This window comes from Podarcis melisellensis (genome assembly GCF_964234715.1).
Source record: "Podarcis melisellensis genome assembly, chromosome: 11".
Lineage (NCBI taxonomy): Eukaryota > Metazoa > Chordata > Lepidosauria > Squamata > Lacertidae > Podarcis > Podarcis melisellensis.
Genome location: NC_138543.1, coordinates 28395665 through 28416848, shown reverse-complemented (window position 1 = coordinate 28416848; position 21184 = coordinate 28395665). Strand labels below are relative to the sequence as shown.

Sequence of the window (21184 nt, the reverse complement as noted above, 5' to 3'; positions counted from 1 at the left end):
AGCACTGATCTGAATGGTTTTCTGCTTGACCCACACTTTCTAGGCATGTGTCTGAGCAGTTTCCCCCATACCCCACTTCTTTCCAAGGGAAAACCCACTCTTTAGTGATAGATCAGAACAAATGGGGGACACCTAGATTACCAGTAACACATGTCATAGAATCATAGAGTTGGAAGAGACCACAAGAGCCATCGAGTCCAACCCCCTGCCAAGCAGGAAACTCTGGGGGGGGGGGAATGTAAAAACATGTACATTTATATAGAAAGGAGGGCGTTGGACTCCCCCCTTCAATGTGAAATGGATCTAGTGGACTTACTAGACCCCAAGCTTACCATGAATCAACAGTGTGATGCCGGAGCAAAAGAAAAAGGAAAGGCTAATGCTATTCTAGACTACATCAACAGAAGTACAGCAAGAGAAGTAATAGTACCATTCTATTCTTCCATGGTCAGACCATACCTGGAATAGTGTATCCAGTTCTGGGCACCACAATTTAAGAAGGATATTGACAAGCTGTGCAGAGGAGGGTGACCAAGATGATCAAGGGTCTATGGAAACCAAGCCTGATGAGGAACAGTTGTAGGAGTTGAGAATAAGAGCTGTTCAACAGAGGAACAGTCTCCCTTGGTTTAATGTTACACAAAAAGAGATTCTGATTCTAAATATCAGGAAGAACTTTCAGGTGGTAAGAGCTATTCTACAGTGGAATAGACTCCCTCAGGAGGTTGTGGACTCTCCTTCCTTGGAGGTTTTTATGCAGAGGTTGAGTGGTCATCTGTCATGGATGCTTTCATTGAGATTCCTGCATTGCAGGGAGTTGGACTAGATGACCCACAGTGTATCTGTTGGTGATTTTGCCTTTTCAGTAAGAAATTAAAAGCACAGAGAATATTACCGAGACAACAAAAGGAAAATATAGTAACTTTAGTGGACAAGCCTGGCATTAGCACCTGGCAGCCTTGGGCAACCACAAGTGTGAATTCCCACCTATGGGTTTATGTAGTGGTGTCCATGGGAAGTAAGCATCTAAGTTTGTTACAATAGCTCAACATAGCTTTGGAGTATTATTGGAAATTAAAATGGAGGAAGGGGCCCATCACATTGTACAGTATATTTTCTTAGGACCCCTCAGACTTGGAGAAGGTCCTTCTTAGTGGACACTGGAGTGTTTTCTTCAGTGATGGAGTTATTCATATTTACCTGTTTCATAGCACTAGTTGCAGGTGAGGTTTTTGGGTGCACTTAACACTTAATATCCTCTGCTGCTCTTCCCCATATATATATATATATATATATATATATATATATATATATATATATATATATATTCCAAAGCCAACTTCCTGCCAGGAAGATCACATAAATGAAGGTATTTTATAAAATCTCAACCCCTAAATGAGAGATAAAATGGCTCAACTCACACAGTTTCCTCTCATTTGAAGACTCTGGGTGGGAAATGTAAAAACATGTACATTTATATAGAAAGGAGGGCGTTGGACTCCCCCCCTTCAATGTCATATGAGGAGGATTGTAACTAAATAGTAATAGCAGATCTTTTAAACTAATAATTGGTGTTCATAATAAGGGTTGTACTGATAACCAGCTGTGCACCTGCCCTCAATCCCTGTAGCGAGGAAGGGGAAGGAAGTCTGCAAATGATTACCAACTTCAAGTATTTCTTGCAGTCAAAGTTTTATTTTTTAAAAAATTAGTAAAATGCCTTTTTACCGTTTAAAAATATATCCCAGTTTGAAAGTAGGCCTATTTAAAGAGTTTAGAATAGAACAGCTGTGTACTGCGTAAATCAAGGGCATTGCCCAGTTGGGCTGCCGGCCTACATTGTAGACTGAGTCTGCAGTAAAAGCTCTTCTCCTCCCAATTAGAGAATAAAGGTTGAGGTGCCTACCAGCCTTTCAGCATGTTTGGTGTGACTTTTCACTCCAGACTTTACCCTCTTTATATCGTTCTCTCTTGCAGTTGCTTCCCTGGCATGCTGGTGGTGTCCAGTAATGCAACACGAGGTCAGGACGGGTTATAGTTTTGATTGTGCACTTTTGTTTTCCTGGGGTTTTGTAAGTCAACCCTCAAATCCTATTCCATTTCAATCTGTTATAACTAGAGTCAAAACCTCAGTGAATGGTTTTGACTCTATATTTTCCATTTTCAACAAATCAATTTGAACCTGTTGACGTGCACAGCATTACACCTTTTTCAATGATAAAATGCAGCAATTTCCTAATCAGTTTCACGGGACAGCTGTAAATTCAAACCAGCTCAATGAACGACAGAAATTTGTTCAGAGCAGGAAACATTGTGACTTCGAATTGTGTTTTCTATGAATATTCAACATCAGCATTCACACAACAAAATTCTGAGGAGCATTTGTGGAACCAAATTTCTGTTAGCTGTAGAAAATAAAATCATTAATAGAGCCTTGTTAAAACAAATGTACCAACAGCCTACTGAGTTTTTTCAGCTTTCTTTTTCAACCATTAAGAAGAGCAGGATGCAACCTCATTCCACTGCCTACTCAGTTGTCAGCGGAAGAGGTTATCCATTTGCAGGAACAAAGAAACTTAGCTACCCTGTTCCACCCTTCAGTTCTGGCTTACAAGAAGCCCAGTTCATTTTACTTTTGAATTAGTTTTTAAGGCTACAATACAAACCACAGATCTGTCAGACTGTGGAGGGTTTGGATAAGGCAGAAGTGCCCCTCTCTGGCAGTTAGAGGACGCCAGCAGAAGCAGAAATAGGTATAGCCATGTATAAATGTATCGCAAGAAGCAGCCCTAAAAACAGTGGTGCTGTTGGTTTATTAGCAAATGTGGGGTTTGAAGTCAAGCCAGCTTCCTCAGCAGCTGGGCTTGGAGAGGTGCCATGCAAGAACAAAGTGAAAGCAGAATCATTACCCTGGCAAAAGGTGAGACATTAAGCATCAGACAAGAAAGGGGGAGGCTGCCAAGATTACAGGGGCCGTGATGTTACCACAGAAAAAACTGCCTTTTGCAGGAGGCTTTGGAAATGGAGGTTACAGAAAGATGGTAGAAGCGGAAGGGGAGGAGTTGTTTTTCTGCAGAGACTGCTGGGAAGGAGGAGGAGGAGGTAGGCAGAACTCCATGTGGCGCTGGCTGGAGGAGGCTGCTCCAAGGGACATGGGGCCATTTTGGCTGTTGCTTGCAACCCAAACTTGCTGAAGCTATGAGAGGAGCAATGGGGCATAATGTTCAGCATCCCTTCCATTGAAGTCTCTAGGTGTAAATACCGCTATGTGTAAAATAAACCATGATTTTAAAAGACACAACAGTTTTCACCATATCTTGATTGATTCCCAATGGAAGCATGACCCAGAGTGAGTGCCTGGAATCCCCTAGAATCTTGCTCCCACTCAGCAGCGATTGCAGGTGGCGCACAACCTTTGTAACAATATTTTATGTTGCAATGCAAATATGGAAACATCTGTCACAAAACGAACTTTTTTTTAGGGGTGTGATGTTTTCCGATTTAAAATAAAGTATTGAACATTCATGAAATTTGGCTGCATATTAAAAAGTGAAACTTCCCATTCTAACTAGATTTTTAATGCAATTGGGTGTATGTTCACTCAGAACTAAGTCTCTCTGGGTTCAATGGTGGTTCTTTCCTAATAAGATCGCTTAGGATTGCAGCCTTAGTATGTTAAAAAAGAAAAATCATTGATCAAAATTAAATGTGTTCTAATTTTTCTGAACAAAAATCTACCCTGCCATATGGCATAAACAGTGCTATTATTAGTTATTTTCTTGTCCACAGTGCTATTAATATTTGAAAATCACTTCTTGTTGGCAATTAGCAAATTCACATTTTATCAGGATGGGGGGGGGGGGAAACCACCCTCCAAGTTATTGGGTTACAAAGTGAATTGTTCTGCAGCTGCAGAATCAAGTGCTTTAGCTGAGTTAATGCTTTTCATTTCTTTTGCATGTGTCAGCATTAATGGAGGCAAGCTTCTATAAAGCCTTGCATGTGAAGATGGTGCTGAGCAGACTAGATTCAGTTCTGTTGAATGCTTTTTGCATTTTCTTTCTTTCTTTTTTTCTTTTTTCTTTCTTTTTTTGAATAACACACAAAAGGAGACTTCAAATCAGGCTGAACTTCAAGTAAAAGTTAATGCTATTCTCTTTTGGGTTCAACCACCCACTTTGCTTAAGGTCACTAGTTGAGGCTAATGCTGTGCAGAGGGGCTGCAGCAAACTTGGCACCTCCTTGATTAGGCTCCCTGCTGATCTAATACACATACCAGCTCACTTGCCAAGTCAAATAACACATTTAGTGAATTGGAAATAAGATTTAAGTGAGCCAGCACAATGCGGCTTGCCCTCTCATCTTTTTACTGAATCCTTCTCTTTGTATGCTAGACTGTGAAAACTGCTCTTGTTAGAGGACTTAATCTTCATTTTTTCCTGTAGATTATTTGGAAACAGGTCAATTGAATGTTGGAGCTGCTAACTCCTCCTACCAAAGAAAAGGAACTGCTTGTGACATACTTAATACATCATTTAAATGCAAGACTCCTATTATGAAAGGAAAATACTGTAATATAAGGAACTCCTAAAATGAAGAAGAAGAAAAATCAGAGTGTTAAATGTAACCTTAAAAAAAGAATGTGTTTGTTTCTTTACCAACTACTCATTTTCCAAGAGTATCTGGCATTGCTTTTGAATAGTAATTGATGGAGTTGATTACTTTGGAGTGTGTGTGAAAGTGATAGATATAGATATATAGATATAGATATATAGATAGATAGATGATAGATAGATAGATGATAGATAGATAGATGATAGATAGATAGATAGATAGATAGATAGATAGATAGATAGATAGATAGATAGATAGATGATAGATAGATAGATACACACACACACACTGTATTGCAATAGTTAATTCTTAATAGAGCAGAATACAATGGGATGACATTTCTATAGGCCATTTCAATTCTGCTTTTCATAACAGCAATCCAAAGCATTTCACATCATGTTTGACTTCGCACTCTTCTAGCTTTTAGTGTCACAAAACTGGAGCTGATCATAAAGCATTATAGCTTTGTGCTTGGTATGTTTGCTTCCTGTTATTTTTGGGAATAGAGGAGCCATGGAATTTGCTATCATTTGAGATATACCACTGGGTAACATGCAATCTAAGACATTATTATCTGTAACCATCCGATATCACTGTAATAGCTTATTCAAGATTATGGTGTGTATTGACTCTTTATCGTATACTCATTTCTTCTGGATATATAGATTTATGTGAGCGTCCCTCTCTCCTTAAGAAATCCTGCAATAAGCTTGGTTTTGAGACCTTTAATATAGTTTGCATAATAAGGAAAGGACAGCAATACAATATGGAACAGAGACTGAGGCAGGTGGGGAGAACTATGCTGCAATGGACAGGATCCAAAGATTCACGCAACTAGTTTTAGATGCCCAAGGGTGTTTATGTCTCATGTTTCCCAACTGCATGCCCCCAGGTCACCTGGGAAATTGCTCTTGAAATTTCTGCCACTTTCAAAAACAGTTTATGACATGGCTTTGGGAACTCCTTTGGGAGGAATTAAAATCAAATCAGTTCCAACACAGTTCCTTAAATGCTCCTTTGGATTTAAGCCCATGTCGCTAATGAAGATTTCAGATATGCTGGTTTTTATTGTGCCTTTTGTTTACACGAGCGACTAGATGAACAAATATCATAATTTCGGTTATATGATACAATGTTTCAATGCTAAAATTACCACAAGCTCTTATATTCTAATTAGAAGAAGAACTTTTTAATTTCCAATTAGAATTCCAAAGCTCCAATGAAGTGAAAAAATGTGGTGGAGGAGACCAGAGCCACAACAGATGCCACATATTTGGTATTCAAAATTAAGGGTTGATTCATAATGTTGCTGCTACTGTACTTCCACAATTTGTGGGTGATAAATGAGGTATTTCCACAGTGAAATGAAATATTGATTAGGTGAAGTCTAATAAAGCCCTCTTCAGACATTCAGCTTGTATGTGTGAAGGGTCAAATGGGAATGCATGAGATGTGCCCACTCAGCTCACTCAGTGATGCTCTCCATATTTCAGGGCTTTCTGTACCCAGCCATTCTCTTACTTTTGGCTCCCATGCAGGCTCCATTTCCACTTTCAGGAATGTAGTAAGCTGCCTTAAACCAGGTCAAACTATTTGCCCATCAAGTCCAGAAATCTTTGTCCTGCTGGCATCAGCATCCATGCTCCCTGGCAGACATCTCTCACATCACCTGCTGCTACCTGACCCTTTTCAAAAATTGGACTAGGGACTCTCTGGATGCAGAGCATGTGCAATGCTCCTTCCTTCTACAACAGGCCCTCCAGATGTCATTTGACTCCAGCTCCCAACAGCCCCAGTCAGCATAGCTAATGGTCAGGAGTTATGGAAGGTGGAGTTCAATAACACCTGCAGGCCCCACAGAACACACCCACAAAATATGGTTACCTTCAAAGAATCATAGGAACTGTACTCTACCCTCATAAAGTATAAATCACCAGCACTCTTAAACCTGCAATTTCCATATTATTGGGGGGACATTGCTTGAAATGTGTTTGAAATGTATGATGTGGATGTGACCAGCTTCAGCTTTTGATTCACATGCATTGACCCATTCTGCCTTCTTTTAAAAAGCAGTAATGGATGTATGATTGATAAGCCTTCGCCTGCATACTACCTTGCCAGGAAGGGAGCAAAAGGAAACCCCATGGTAAAAGAGGAGATACCAGGATGAAATGGAGAGAGGGCAATATTGATCTCTCATTCATGGTCCCAGAACAAATATGTTCATTTGGCATATAATGAAATGCCTTCTCTACCTTCTGTGGTGTAGCTGATGATCCACCAATGTGAGATGTTGCAGTACATCATGCAACAGTGGAAGTAATAAAACCATAAAACCAACAGGTAATCCACTCCACAAGGATAAAGTGATCTGTACTGCAACTTTCCAATCCATACTGACCTTATAGAGCCCAGGTGAGGCTGTGCTACTAGAGATATATATTGGTCATGTTCAGTGTAAATGGCCAGCTAATTCAGATACTGCAAATGAATGAGCCAGTATGACTCTAAATAATTTGATCTGTAGGTGCATTTGTCATCCACATAGGTTGAACCATGTAAATAAATGTGAATGTGCTTAATTTAAAAAACTCTGTGTTTCCAAAAAAAAGTAAGGCTGAAAAGAAAATATTCAAAGGAAATGTCTTCAGCGCTCTAGATTTCATCTCGATCGCAGATAGATATATAGATTCTATAAGTGTGCCTCCATAAAAAAATCCAGGTGTTAATTCTTTCCTTCACAGGCTCCAGGATTCAGGCTGCAGCATTTTCTGTCCTGACTTTAAAACATAAGAAGGGCGCTGGAGAGGCAATCAATTCTGGGAAGAGCTGGCCTTATTCATAGGAAATTGCAGTGCCATAGAAAAACGGATTTTATCCCAGTCTCTGTGAGAGTGTTCCTGTGTAAAGCACGATAGGTTATTACTTAAACCAGAGGTGCCAAATAATGATGTGTTCATTGTTTTTCTGTGCATCAGACCCAAGACATTCAGGGCCCAATTTGCATAAGTGCTGGAAAAAGTAGCATGTGATCATGTAATTAAGGACCGTCAGCACAGTTCTCAAAGCATTTGTGCCAGCAGGAACCCCATTGAAGCCAATGGGCTTCCCACTAGGGCTGTTCTTTGAGGAGAAGCCTGTGTATCAACATGAATACACACAAGGGGTCCTGACAGAAGGCTGGATGGGCAACATTGATTCTGGTGGTTTGTAGTTACTGAGAGACTTTGTGAGCTTCCTATTAATTTAACATTCGTTTTAAAAAATACGTGTACATACCTGCACTATACAATCCTCATCTATGTTTCAAAGCATACCCTAAAGTTTAATTAGGTTGTTAGTACAGACATCCATACAAACACACACACACACATTTTTAGTTTTGAAAGTGTAGCATTTTACATTCTTATTCCGAGGCTACGGTTAAATAAGTGCTTGAGTTAGTGATTGTGTGCATGCATTAGTTTTCCTGCTGGTTTGGATTCTGTGGCAAATCCCTAAATTAGAGTTTGAAGCACTTAAACTTAAGAAACATTTAAAAGTAGCTGAGTGGGAAGACAATGCTGAAAGGAAAACTGACAAGGAAGTTTTACTTCACGCCATGAGATTGTTTTGTGCATGTATTTCTGCGTAAAAGTCTATGGACAAATCATTTTTTTAATTCTCCTGTTTCTCTCTCTCTCAACAGCCTTACATCATGTTAATAATACTGAGTGGTATTCAGCTAAGTTTTCCTGTGTGTAGCCCAACTGAAATTAATGAACATGATTAATTAATTTCAATATGTCAACTATGAGTAAAACTTAGCTGAATATTATCCATTGTAGTCAGCTTATTTCTAAATTGCTGGGGTTTTTTATATATAAGTGAAGTGTTATCAAGCCCAGTAATATTAACATTTAACTCTTCATGAAGAAAGCAGTGACATTTTAAAGGGATAACAAGTTAGAAGGGAATGATTAACTTGGATAGGAGACAGAGTCATTTCCTTCAACAGCCTGATTCCTTTTTACACTGTTGGATAAGAATAGTATTATTTATTGGTGTGTCCCCCCCCCCCCCAGCGTCTCCATGTAAAAACCCTTCTCCAGTAGGGTTTTTAAATAAAAAAATAAAATAAAAACTAATACTAAAAATAAATTTAAAAATGCCACACTACCTTGTTAGTAGAGAAAAATAAAGTTGATATTAATGTTCCTTAGTTAAGTCACTTGTCTCTGTATCAGTTTTTCCTCTAGCTGTTTTCTTGTAACAGTGCACAACAGAGCTTGGACTTTCATGCATCAGTAACAGATGGGAGTTCTATTATTAATGTTTTTAAAAGTGCCTACAATACCTTTATGTTCTGTAAGGCACTCATCAAACTGTAATGTGAGCAGCTGATATCTAGAAAGGAAATGATATTACACATGTCTGTGTAATGAAGAAGCTGGAATTTGCAGGATCATGACATTGTAATGCCTCATCCCCAAGAACTTGATAGTTTTATTCCACGTGCCAAAATCCCCAGTGCATTTTCTGTTCAACATTATATTACACATATACACTACTTTCCTTCGTATACTTTCTAGAGTTTCTGCACATTGCTAAAATGAGACTCTGAGTACAGAAATTCCTGCTGTGTGTCTGTAAGCAGTGTGTGAGAATACACAATGGGGCGTTAGAGATACCAGTACATTTTATGATTTATTCAGAACACACAATAATGCCCTATACCACTGAGTTCTCGTTAACGAATGCCACCCATAAATGATAGCAACAAAATATTCTTAGACTATAATCAAATGCATGCATACCTAGGAGTAAACCTGATTAAACTCAATAGACTTACTTCTGAGTAGACCTCATTAAGCTAAATCAGCCCAGAATTTATACCTAACTGAACCCCTCAGCATTACACAGGACTAAATAAATAAAATTTCTTTACTGCAACAGCGAGGTCATGGATAAAAAAAAGATGTGAGCAAACTCCACTCATGCCATGGTGCTATCCTGCCCCCTCACTGCAGCCCCTCTGCCAAAGCTGCACCTAAGGAGTGCCTTTATAATGACAGGGGACATGGCAGAATAGTTTGTAGTGGCAAGGAGAGACTGGGAGAAAACAGGGTGCTACTTTGTATGAGTGGTAGTGTTTGCCCACTCACTGAAGGAACCTGTGGACCCAAGTCGTAATAAACAATGATTTTAATACAATTGTTCGAATGAAATACACCTTTACACTACAATGCAGGCCTAGTTAAGACATCATTATCCTCGATATCATCGAGAGCAGCCAGCTCTCACTGCCCCAACCTCTCTACTACCCTGCCCTTTCATTGTATGAAACCGTGACCCTAGTGTTACAGACCTGTTCATGGCTGCACCCATCCCTGCTACCCATTCCTAAGTGTAATATCAGTCTCTGGCCTATGTAGTAAACTTACCTATGTTCTTACAACTGGCATGTTGGAACTCCTCTCCTGACATCGGTTCCTTCTATATTTTTGCATTCTGTTTTGTTATATCTGTCTTTTCTGTATGTGCACATCTCCACCATTACTTCTGTGGTACACACAGTATCAACAATATGAACTCCCTTTAATTTATAACACTGCAAAAGTGCCCCTACATTTTCTTATTATCTGACTTGATGAACTAATTAGAAACAGTCAAGGTTATAGCTAGGTGTCCAATAAAAATGGTTCTAATTGCCCCGAGACTGCGGATAATTCAATTACAAATCTTTTCAATTTGATTTATTCCTTTCTTCCTAAGGAAGGATTATGTTGATGGGTTTCAGGTAATAGAACTTGGTGGCTTAGGAGGAGCATTAAAACATCCTTCCAGATTTAACTAATGTGATTAAGTTTTATGAAGTTTGTTTTTCTTCTTAAAATCTTACAGAGGTCAAGTACTCATGTGATTCCTTTGGAGCAGTGGTTGAGAAGTTGGTTAAATTGAGGAGGTGGTAGTAATCTCTTGAACTGTGCTCATTAAAGCTCTAAAAAGAACTGAAAAATCTTTTCCCACATCACGCAACCTAAGTTAATAAATGAAATAAACCTCACATAATACTTTTCAAGTCTTAATTACTGATTCTTGGTGTGGAACTGCTTCTCGGATAACACCCTCTTACCGGATCATACTTCTGTGCTCATTACACAGAGAGAGCGTCAGGCTTGACAAATATTTTGAAGTTAAGTTCAAACCTTTGCCCTGTCAGTAATCTAAACTGAAATGAACCATCAATGAGATTTCCCGCCCCCACCTCATTCTTTCACCCAAAAAACGAGAGCGGGAATACTTTTATGTTGTCTTTCTTCCTTCATTTAATGAGTAGGAAAATGTAATTGCTCTAAAATGGTTTCATTTGTGTAAAATAGCTTAGTGGATGGTTTTTATAGGAATTCCCATTTATTGTTGAGATAGAATTATGTAGATATATTTTATTTCATTTCTAAAGTGCACAACAGGAATAGATGTTAGGAAACTTTACCCAGTAATGTAAGAAACTAAACTGCAACATTCTGAAAATGGAAATGTTGAGACTTCAGGAGCAGTAATTTCTGAAATAGTAACAAGCATACAGAGGGAGTAATTACAAATAATAGAAAGTGATGAGTATGCCATTAATAGTGCAATCCTATACATGACTGCTCAGAAGTTAAGTGCCATTGTGTTTTAATCGGTGTGTTTTTTCTGGGGGTATGCAGGGGTATGCATACCCCTAAACGTTTTGTGAATCCTTGCACTTTTATCCATTTACTGTATTTATTGTTCCCGATTTGAACTATAAAATTGTGATTTTCTTGGGTCAAAATGAGAGTACCCCTAAACATTTTTTAAGAACAAAAGCACTGGTTTTATTTATTAAAGGAAAAAAGCACTGGTTTTATTTATTAAAGCATCCCCCTTTCCTCTTCAGTCAGAAAAGGCTTCCACGGCAGCAGAAAAATATCAGTGGTAAGGCAATCCCTGCCCACAGGTTTACAATCTAAAAGACAACATGCCAAAGGAAAAGGAATTAGGAGGGAGGAGGAAGAAAAGAAAATCAGGCACTAGTTCCCACATACAATTAGAAGAGTTCTTGTACTGACTAGCCATGACGGAAAGAAAAGAAAAAGCCAACAGTTGCTGGTCTTTCAGCCGAGCGGCTATACCTGTAGATGACAGTCGTGGGGGGAGCCCAGTGGAACTGGTTTTTCAGAACAGCAGATAGACAGGACCTATGGTCCCTTCTCGCTCCTTCTCCTGTCACTAAGGGAGCTTTATTCCAAGTAAATCATTATAGGATTGCAGTCTTTAAAGTATAAATTCATAAATTAGCATGTGAATATTTAAGAGAAATATAATTCCAATAATTTTTCAGATATCGTAAAAAGAGTTAGGTGCTGCTGAAATTATATTTTTGATCCTGAGCAGCAAATTCCCTTGGAAAATTCAGCTGCCTGTTTATAGCTTAGCCAATTCAATTGCACACCAGCTAATTCACTGTTATCCGTTATTCATAATAATACATTTTATACTTTAGCAAAGAGTGACCGTCACCACTGTAATGGTCCACAGATGTCTTGACCTCTGATATGAGCAAGCCATCTTTTATAGCGAAGATGCTTGTGTCTCATCTCTGACGTAGCTCCTACTCTCTTCTATTTTGCATTAAACTTTAACCTATCTTCTTAAAAGCAGAGCATAATATTACATAGTGCAAAGCAAGATTAAAATAAGAAAATTGCTGACCACTGCCAGCTTTTATGATAGATCATGAATATCATAAAACAGCTTCCTAAAGTGCAGTGCTGACAGTAGAATACTCAAAATCTAAATAAATGTTATATATAAAAACAACCAAGGTAGGAAATTCAATGATACATGTAATTGCTGCAACTGGATAAAAGGAGTTATTTGTGTGTGAGAGAGAGATTATATATTCAGATTCCAAAACTCGGTTTGTTGCAGGTTTTTTCTCCTTCTTATAATGTTTTGTTTTATGACATTTTCAGGATTTGCCCATTTTTTTGCGGTGAGTTGGTTCGCCAAAAGTGCCTACAGTCAGAACTGGAGGTGACCTCCTCTTTCTCAGGCAAATTTCAAGGTAAACCAAAGGCTTCTATGGTTAGCTGAGTTTTTTAGAATGGATTCCACAAATCCTCAAGTTTTTTGTGTTCAAGCCTTCAGTCATTTTTTGGGGGGTGGGGGGTGTTAGAATTATGCTTGTTTTAACCTAACCCTTCCTATCGGCACTGTCCTTCAACTTTAACCTTATAACACCTATAGTTCCTGGATCTGCCTTTTCCCTGCTACCGCCACAGCACCAGCCCTTGCTTACTTAGCATATTAACCTGTGTATAAGACGACCCTCAACTTATCACCAAAAAAAAATTCAGAAAAAGGTCGTCTTATACATGGAAAAATACAATAAGTCTGGGCACTATGAATGAGGTTGGTTAACTTTAAAATTCTGTGGTCTGAATGAAATTCTCCTCTATTCCTAATTACTAGCATAAAGCTTATCATTTTCTGCCTCCTGGCTTTTATTAATGTTTTTTAGCCCCTGCTGATCATGACAGTATGACTTCCGATGAACCTCGAAGCATACCCAAAAATGGCTACAAACTCAGCTTCTAAATGTATTATAGAGTCTTGTTATGAACCACAGAGCAGCTCTAGGGATGCATAGGGACTGTATGGATTTATCTTTGAGCAAGGATGTTTTGGGAGGAAAGGCTGTCCTCAGTCAGCACAAACACATACACCATATTATATAAACAAATAAAAGTAACTCGGCAAAACAAAGTGAGTTCTTTAGCAACTGTGACTCTGTAATATATATATTTACAATTTAAGATGTACGTATTTCAAATTCTTCTTTATTATTTACTTGTCAGTGACTAATTCTTAAAAACTGATTACCAGCTGAAAAGCCCAACCCCCTCGCATCCCGTACAGATCACGTTCGCAACCCGAGCATCCAGTGTTTTCCTTTTATGTATCAATCGTCTGTTCAGACATATCACAAATTTTCAGTATTCCAGGCATTAGCTTTTTTCACTGCTGTATCACACTGTTGACTCATGTTAAACTTGTGGTCTACAAAGATCCATAGATCCTTTTTGCATGTACCACATACAAGCCAGGGGTCTGCCAACTTGTTTTTGTGCAGCTGTTTCTTCCTGCCTAAGTGTAGAACCAGACATTTATTCCTGTATTTTTTGTAGGAGCAAATGAGCTCGTGAAGGATAGTTCTTTATTTGAAATAGTTTCTTCAGTACAGCTAGGTATCAGTACAGTGTGAAGCAGGTGAGTGGGAATTATTGGAGAATTTATGTTGATCTAATGTCTATTAAGAGCATCTTCAACTTCTTAAAATACATTTTGAGCTCAGATTCTGTTCCCGAGTAGAAAAAAAATATGCAATTTGTCAGAAGGGTCTCATAAAGTATAAAGTAAACTGTAGTGCCAGCCTTCAAAATACAACTGTCAGGAAAGGATTGAGACCTGATTGCTTTTGTGTTAAAGGAATTATCTGTGATTTATATATTTGTGTGTTCTTCCTAGCATTTTGCACTCAGGTATTAGAGGCAGGGTACAAAGCATATCATAAGTTGCAGCCCTAAGCAAAGGACCAAGGAGAAGGGATTGATATGTAAATATGGCTTCAACATGCAATTTTGTCATTTAAAGGATAAGGAAGACAGCATGCTTGGATAGAGTGAGAGGAATTATGCAGCTGCCCTATTTAGAGGATTGAGGCCTACTGACAGCCATGTTGTTATTGTGTTGCTAGAATGAATTGGAGCATGAAGTTCACCTCAAGTTCCCAAGGGAAGTTGAGGTCACTTCAACACCCTGAGTTCATTTCAATAAGATGTTTTCAGCTCTGCTGTGGGGACCAAACGCAAGTCAGGTGTGCTACTGAGTGAAATGTTGGTTTGACTAGGAGTGAAATCAGCCACATCTTCCAATTCAAGGCACTTCTGCTGCCTCTTTACTTCCTAAAACGAACTCAGGTGTTAGATTCGATATTTACAAGCCTTGATTTTTCTGTCTGGTATCTGTAGGAGACAAAGTGTCTTTAACATGTATTGACTGAAAGTGTCTGAGAATGGTGCTTCCCAACATGCCTCATAGGAGAGGTGATTTCCACCCCACTCCCCTCGGCCTGTTAAGGCATGCAGCTGCTCCTTGTAAACTCCTGCCTTAAGAAGGCATGACTGCACCAAATTAAGGTGACAGGTCTCTCCCAAACCACAGTTTCTGTTACATCGACAACTATTCTGCCCACCCAACTTTTGACAGTAAGGACTAGCTGAGTGTGCCCCCCCCCCTTATTTCTCATTTTGCCTTGGTAAATGAGATTTTTCCATTAAATACAGTAGGTCACTCACAACTGACCACTCCATTGCGGGTGCTGGGAAACAGAGACACAGGTGAGACCGAAGGCATCTGTGTGGAGAAGCAGATTTGGTTCCTCAAAACAGGGATTTAAAAAATATGAAAAATAATAATAAATCACACAGATTAATGGCTCACAGGGACTGGAAGCAGAAGCACCAACTATCACTGGCTAGGACTGATAATACAGAAAGGGCCTTCCTTGACATTCCTTTAAGATAGTGTGTGCCACCCAGATGTTCCTGAATCATAACTGTCATCCCTGACCGGGGTAAAACTAGGCTTTCTTCCACCTGGGCCAAAGAGTTTGTCACACACACACAAATGAACACATTTGTTTTTAAAGGGCATAAAAAGCAGACAATATATTATCTGGCTACAACATTTTATTCTTATATAATTCCCCCCCCCCAACATAATTTACACAAAATATCCAACGTAATTTATAATAATGTAACAATGTAACTTATAACAAAAAGTATGCATTTTTTCAGTATTACAAGATACAGTGGTACCTTGGTTCTCAAACTTAATCCGTTCTGGGAGTCCATGCGACTCTCGAAACTGCTCAAAAACCAAGGCACAACTTCTCATTAGCTGCAGTTGTTATAAGAAAAAAAACCTGCTCCATTCCCCTTATGGGGTACCCAAGAGCCCATATAGAGTCCTTTTGTAGATTCTCTATCGGTAGGAGAAAATAACAGAGCCCAACCAGAGAATACTGAGAAGCAAAGTAGCTAGTAAGCCTGATTTTTTTAAACTGTTGCAACAGGGTGCTCACAACCACACGCAGGACGCAGGAGGGACCCAGAACAATGGTGCGCATGGCCTTATATAGACTTTTAAAATTGCCACCTTCTAGCTCAAGACCACACCACCCCCCAATACATTATACATACATCATAGAAGAGGTGGTCTACAGCAAAAAACCTGTCTGCCAGGTTACCTGAGAATGATCATTGATTGCATTATTTGGGCAGTCTGGCGATTCCTTTGTGATGATAAATACTCAGTTCCTGAAACCAGGTCACAGGCTCACCCTGTTCATACACAGATACCCCTTAAGACAGGATTTGTGAGCACAGAGACAATGGGGAGGTTTTCCCATTTCCTTTGTCCTTGCAGAGAAACATTTGAAGTCAATCTGGGAGAGACAAAATGGTTTCAGGACTTTTCCTGTCCTGATTCAGACATGTGGTTTTTTGTTTGTTTGTTTGTTTGTTTGTTTGTTTGTTTGTTTGCCTGGTACATTTATTTTATATCTTAGACTTTATAATTCTTAGTTAATTTGCAGATTAGACATGTAATATTGTTTCAGCTTCTGGTTGATCAAACGTTTGTTAGGCAGCTTACCAATTAACTGTCCAGATCTATGCAATCCGACAGAAGCGGGGGAATCTAGAGTTTGTGTTTTCTGCTGCTTTAGAGGGTAGGACCCAAACCAATGGATTCAAAATACAAGAAATGAGATTCTGACTAAACACCAGGAAGGACTTTCAACAGTGGAATGGACTCTCCTTCCTTGGAGGTTTCTAAACAGAGCTTGGATGGCAATCTGTCCATTATTTTGCTGTGATTCCTGTATTGCAAGGGGTTGGACTACATGAACCCTTGAGGTCTCTTCCAACCCTACAATTCTTTGATTCTATGCAGAATAGCCATTGACCTGTTGCTTTGTAGGATTTTGTCAGCTGCTTCCTCTTAGGCTCTGCTTTTATATTTGTGAATAAAGCAACTTTTTTAAAAAAAATGTCACAAGTCTCTCCTGTGTTCTGTTATCCAAAAACCAACCAGCACTGCCCCTGGAGTTTCTCAGAGTTTGGAAACCAAAGCATTATATAATAAGTTGTGGCACAGTGCTCAACCCATGTTTGGGTCTCTCATGTCTTCACTCCAGGAGTTTGGGGTTTCCTTCTGGTGACATTTGCCACAGGATTTGCGGCTGAGGTTTTGATGTGGTCTGTTGAGCTGCTTCAAGAAAATACTTTAAAATAAATTAGTAAACAATCAGCAGCATAGTGATGGTCAATACTAATAAGTTCAACATCCACAGAAAATTCTCATTTGCTCAAGTCCTCCTTTGCATCTGAGAATTATTGTAATTCATTATTGGGACCAAACCAGTTATCCCCCGCTATTTTTGCCACATTATTAATATCTAAGAAACTCATGTTCCTGATCCATTCTGACTTATATAGGACCATTGCATTAATTTAAATCACTTCTGATGAAAGTTATTCTACATGACTGTACAAATATGCCTTAATTACAGGAACAGAACTATAGCCAGATCCCTGAATCAATGTGGATTAAAACATAATTTCACAGCCAAACAGAAACATGTTCCCAATCACTGCACTTGAATTATTGTTATGTAGCTTGGGGCTTGTATTAAAATCACTGAATAATTGCAATCAGATTATTATAATCAAGTACAGGGACAGTAATTACAGGTTACAGTCATTTTAAGCTGCCCTGGAAGTCCCATATACTGATCATATGCATATTAAAAGTTTATGTTAGTGATAAAATTAATGAACAGGATTGCAAGCTCCTGTCTGTGAGATAGGTGTCACATATCTTCCTGTAAAGGGAGTTGTATTTTGCATAGCAAGGACATCCAACATGTTTACATGATTTTCACTTCCCACACCAATTAACTATAAACAGCAGAGGAGAGCTATTCCACTTCTAGCCCCATTTTTAAAAAACACACACAACACTGTACCTCTCCTTTATTTCCACGTGAAAAACTTTCACTAATTGTTTCACTGGCAATGATGAATTAAATAGGTTGTTGATAACATTATTTATTTAAAATGGATGAAGAAAGCTAAATTGTAAAGGTAGGAGAAATTGTATACCTTCCCCATTTTTAGATCATAGAAACAATGGATATTATTGAAAATTCATTTTTTGAAAAGCACCATAAGCTTTGTATTTCTCAGAAACTCTATTTTCAAGCAACTTCATACAGTCATATTTGCAAATGCCATATGATGTCCTGTATTGAAAACAGTAACCCATGCTGTCTTAATATTCTGATTAAAAAAGTGAAACCCCACTGGTGTATCTATAATAGCTATGCCCTTTGAGACCAACAATGAATGAAGAATCTGAAACATGAACTGGATTGTGATTGCTTGGCTCTAAAATTAGAACCTGAAATTCAAGGAGTGGAGCCCAACTGCTCTCATCACAAAGAAATATATCAGAGCAGAAGTATCCAATCACTGTGTAATTTTATTGCCGTTTAGTTTAAGATTCCAACAGAAAATGGAGACATTGGAAAAGTGAAAAATAGCACCCTAGTCCTAAATCTTTGCTACTGTATTTTCCAGCTAAATGAAAGCTGCTAGTGTAATATCAACTTAGCGACACTGAAAATGGTAAATATTCAGGTATTTCTCTATCTTAAGCAAATCATAGAAGGGTCATCTAGTCTTGGAACGTAGGAATCTCAACCAAAGCATCCATGATAGATAGCCACCCAACCTCTGCTTCTAAACTTCCAAAGAAGGAGAGGCCACAACCTCTTGAGGGAGTCCATCCCACTGCTGAATCTCTCTTACTGTCAGAAAGTTCTTACTGATATTTAATCAGAATCTCCTCTCTTGTAACTTGAATCCATTGGTTCAAGTCCTACCCTCTGAAGCAGGAAAAAACAAGCTTGCCCCATCTTTGCTGTGACAGCTAGGGCAGTCAAAGGCATCCAGTTGTGCTGCTGCAGATGCAGCAAGGTGTTGAACCCACTATTTTAGGTAACAGTGGCAAAAAGAAAGCATTACTATAGGCATTGGGGTAGGCAGAACCCAGGACCTTTGTGGGGATGCAAATTTGGTGAAAAGCATTTGGTGAATATAGAGGGAGTGATATCCCCTCTCCTAGACTGCATTGATCAGCTGAAAAGTGGGACTACTACGTGTATCTGTGTGTCCTGTGTGTTTGTGTGCAAGAATGTGGGATGGCTACACCCACTACTGGTATGTGGTCCTTGAAGAATTGGCCAGGTTTGAATGTCACATTTGGTTAGCCAAAAATGGTTAGCCACTACTGCTATAGACAGGTGTCTGGAAGAATTCCTGTGGTATGCTTTGTTCTGCAGGTGTCTCTCATGTATGACCATAACCGATCCACTAGTAATTGAAAACAATACATCAGATGAATCTTTAAAAATATATATATCAAGATTTCTTTATGACATTATACATGGTTTGGATTTCCTCCAGCCCCATCCACAGAAAGGGGTAAATGCATGGCTATGAAATATGAATGAAAAAGAACGTGACATTCAAGAGAACAAAATAGGCCAGCAGACTGATCCCATGCCAGCCACACAGAATTTCTGCAGCCACCACGACAGCCAACATAAGCCAGATAAAAGGCCAACCAAACACCCAGATGCTGCTGTTGGAAAATTACATGCTAGAACTCAGCATCTGGGTTTCACAGCTGCCAAGTTCACCCCATGGGTGTCCACAGTATTGGCTCAGATGTTGGACCAAACAGAAGGGAAGTGGGCAACATGGAACATGCTGAACACCACAGTTAACAAGATGATACAGAGCCAAGTGAGTAATAAAAAAGCATGAACTTGCCAATGTGGTTTAGAACTTTCAAAAACTGAAGCCAAATCTAGTGTGCATCCTAAATACCAGATATAAGCAAGAAATCTCTCTCCAGGTAGTCCACTGGAACAATAGCAAAACTTGTAATTACAGTTGGTGTAGAATGCGGTCACCTGCCTTCTGGTCTCACCAAACTGCCTATAAATAACCAGAAAGACTTTAAAGGGCTGTAACATTGTGAAAAGATCTACATGTCATGCTTTTATATATATATAAAACAACAACAACAACAATCAAATATCTCAAATTAAAGGAAAATTTATCGGGGAAATAAAGTGCTTTAAAGAGCTATGGGTAAGCAAAAGAACCACTAAATTTGTTTACTGATCAAAATGAATACTAAGAAAGCAAAATGTAAGAAAAGCTAGTTGAAGGTTGCGGTATACATTCCTGATTCTTTTGATATTATTCCAACTTTTGAACCTGGATATCCAACACATCTCTCCAGTGGACACGTTCAAACTTCCTTAATAGTTGATATGGAGTGATAACTTTCTGTTTAGAACCTGCATAACTTCTCTAGTCACATAATAGCAATTTTATTATTTGTACCCCACCCATCTGACTGGGTTGCCCTAGCCATTATGCCCCAGCATAGTTGCAGGCCTTTAAATTTAGAGCAGTGGCCATAGGCAAGTGTCTTCTACAGTGAGGAAACACAAAAGTCACCCATTCCCCATTTCTCTTAGCTTGGCTACCTCATTACCTTTGAGGAAAAGATATAGGTTTCAGCATTTGAAGCCCATGCAAGGACTTTTGCTTGCACAATAGGATTTCCCCCCACTCCTACCCCTGTGTATCCCTTTCCTCAAGTAGAGCTACTCTACATGTCACTTGCCAAGTCTGTCCACCATTCACCTTGACTCAGGATGGATTACGGAGCAAACGTACCTTCTGGCTGGGGAGAAGGAGGGCTAGGGAGCAGCAGTGGCAGAGTTATCACTGCATCCACAGCCCTGGATTTGAACTAGCCAGCGCTTAAGTAAGAGAGGCAGTATTTTTCTCAATTTTTGCTGTGTAGGCTCCAGGCTCGTGCAATGGGGTGGTCCAGGTCAGGACTCTCCAGATGTTAGCCCAGTTTAGGATCCAGAGGACCCTTGGCTGACCCAGCTATGCCTCTCCCCAATCCATGATATCCCACTTTGGAGTCTTAAACTAGCCACAGCCAGCAGGACCATAGCTATTGGTAACCTGACAATAATCCACACCACTGGCTGGTGCAACAGAGCCCTCCATAACAGTGTAGTTTCCCCACCAGAGAAAGGAAGCCTCTACTCCATATGCCAAGGACTAAGACTAAAAAGACTAAGGTTGTAATCTTAGCAGAAATTAAGTAGTAAGCACCATTGAATTAAATAGTATCTATGTCTGAGAAGACGTGGTCCAGATTATGCTGTCAGTTTATTTTCTTCTCTAGCCCATTTTTCATGATAGGCCAGAATTCTTCTAAAGCAGAATGCTTTGTGTATGTATTTATTTCATGGGAATGTGTGTGATGTTGTGTTTTAATGGCACTTGTTTCTAGAAAGGGCACGTTTTAAGGCCAATTGTTGATGGCAGCCTCCCTT

At 39.2% G+C, this 21184-nt stretch overlaps 2 long non-coding RNA genes across 6 annotated transcripts in view; one reads left to right on the top strand and one right to left on the bottom strand.

Moving 5' to 3' along the window:
• LOC309380351 overlaps positions 1-12681 on the top strand; it is a 481084-nt gene extending 468403 nt beyond the window's left edge. For all 5 annotated transcript variants that reach the window (XR_014172855.1, XR_014172856.1, XR_014172857.1 and 2 more), the window contains one exon: positions 12597-12681. This is a non-coding gene — a long non-coding RNA (uncharacterized lncRNA). The remainder of the gene's footprint in view (positions 1-12596) is intronic.
• LOC309380368 overlaps positions 1-21184 on the bottom strand; it is a 664373-nt gene that overhangs the window by 389597 nt on the left and 253592 nt on the right. The window lies entirely within an intron of this gene.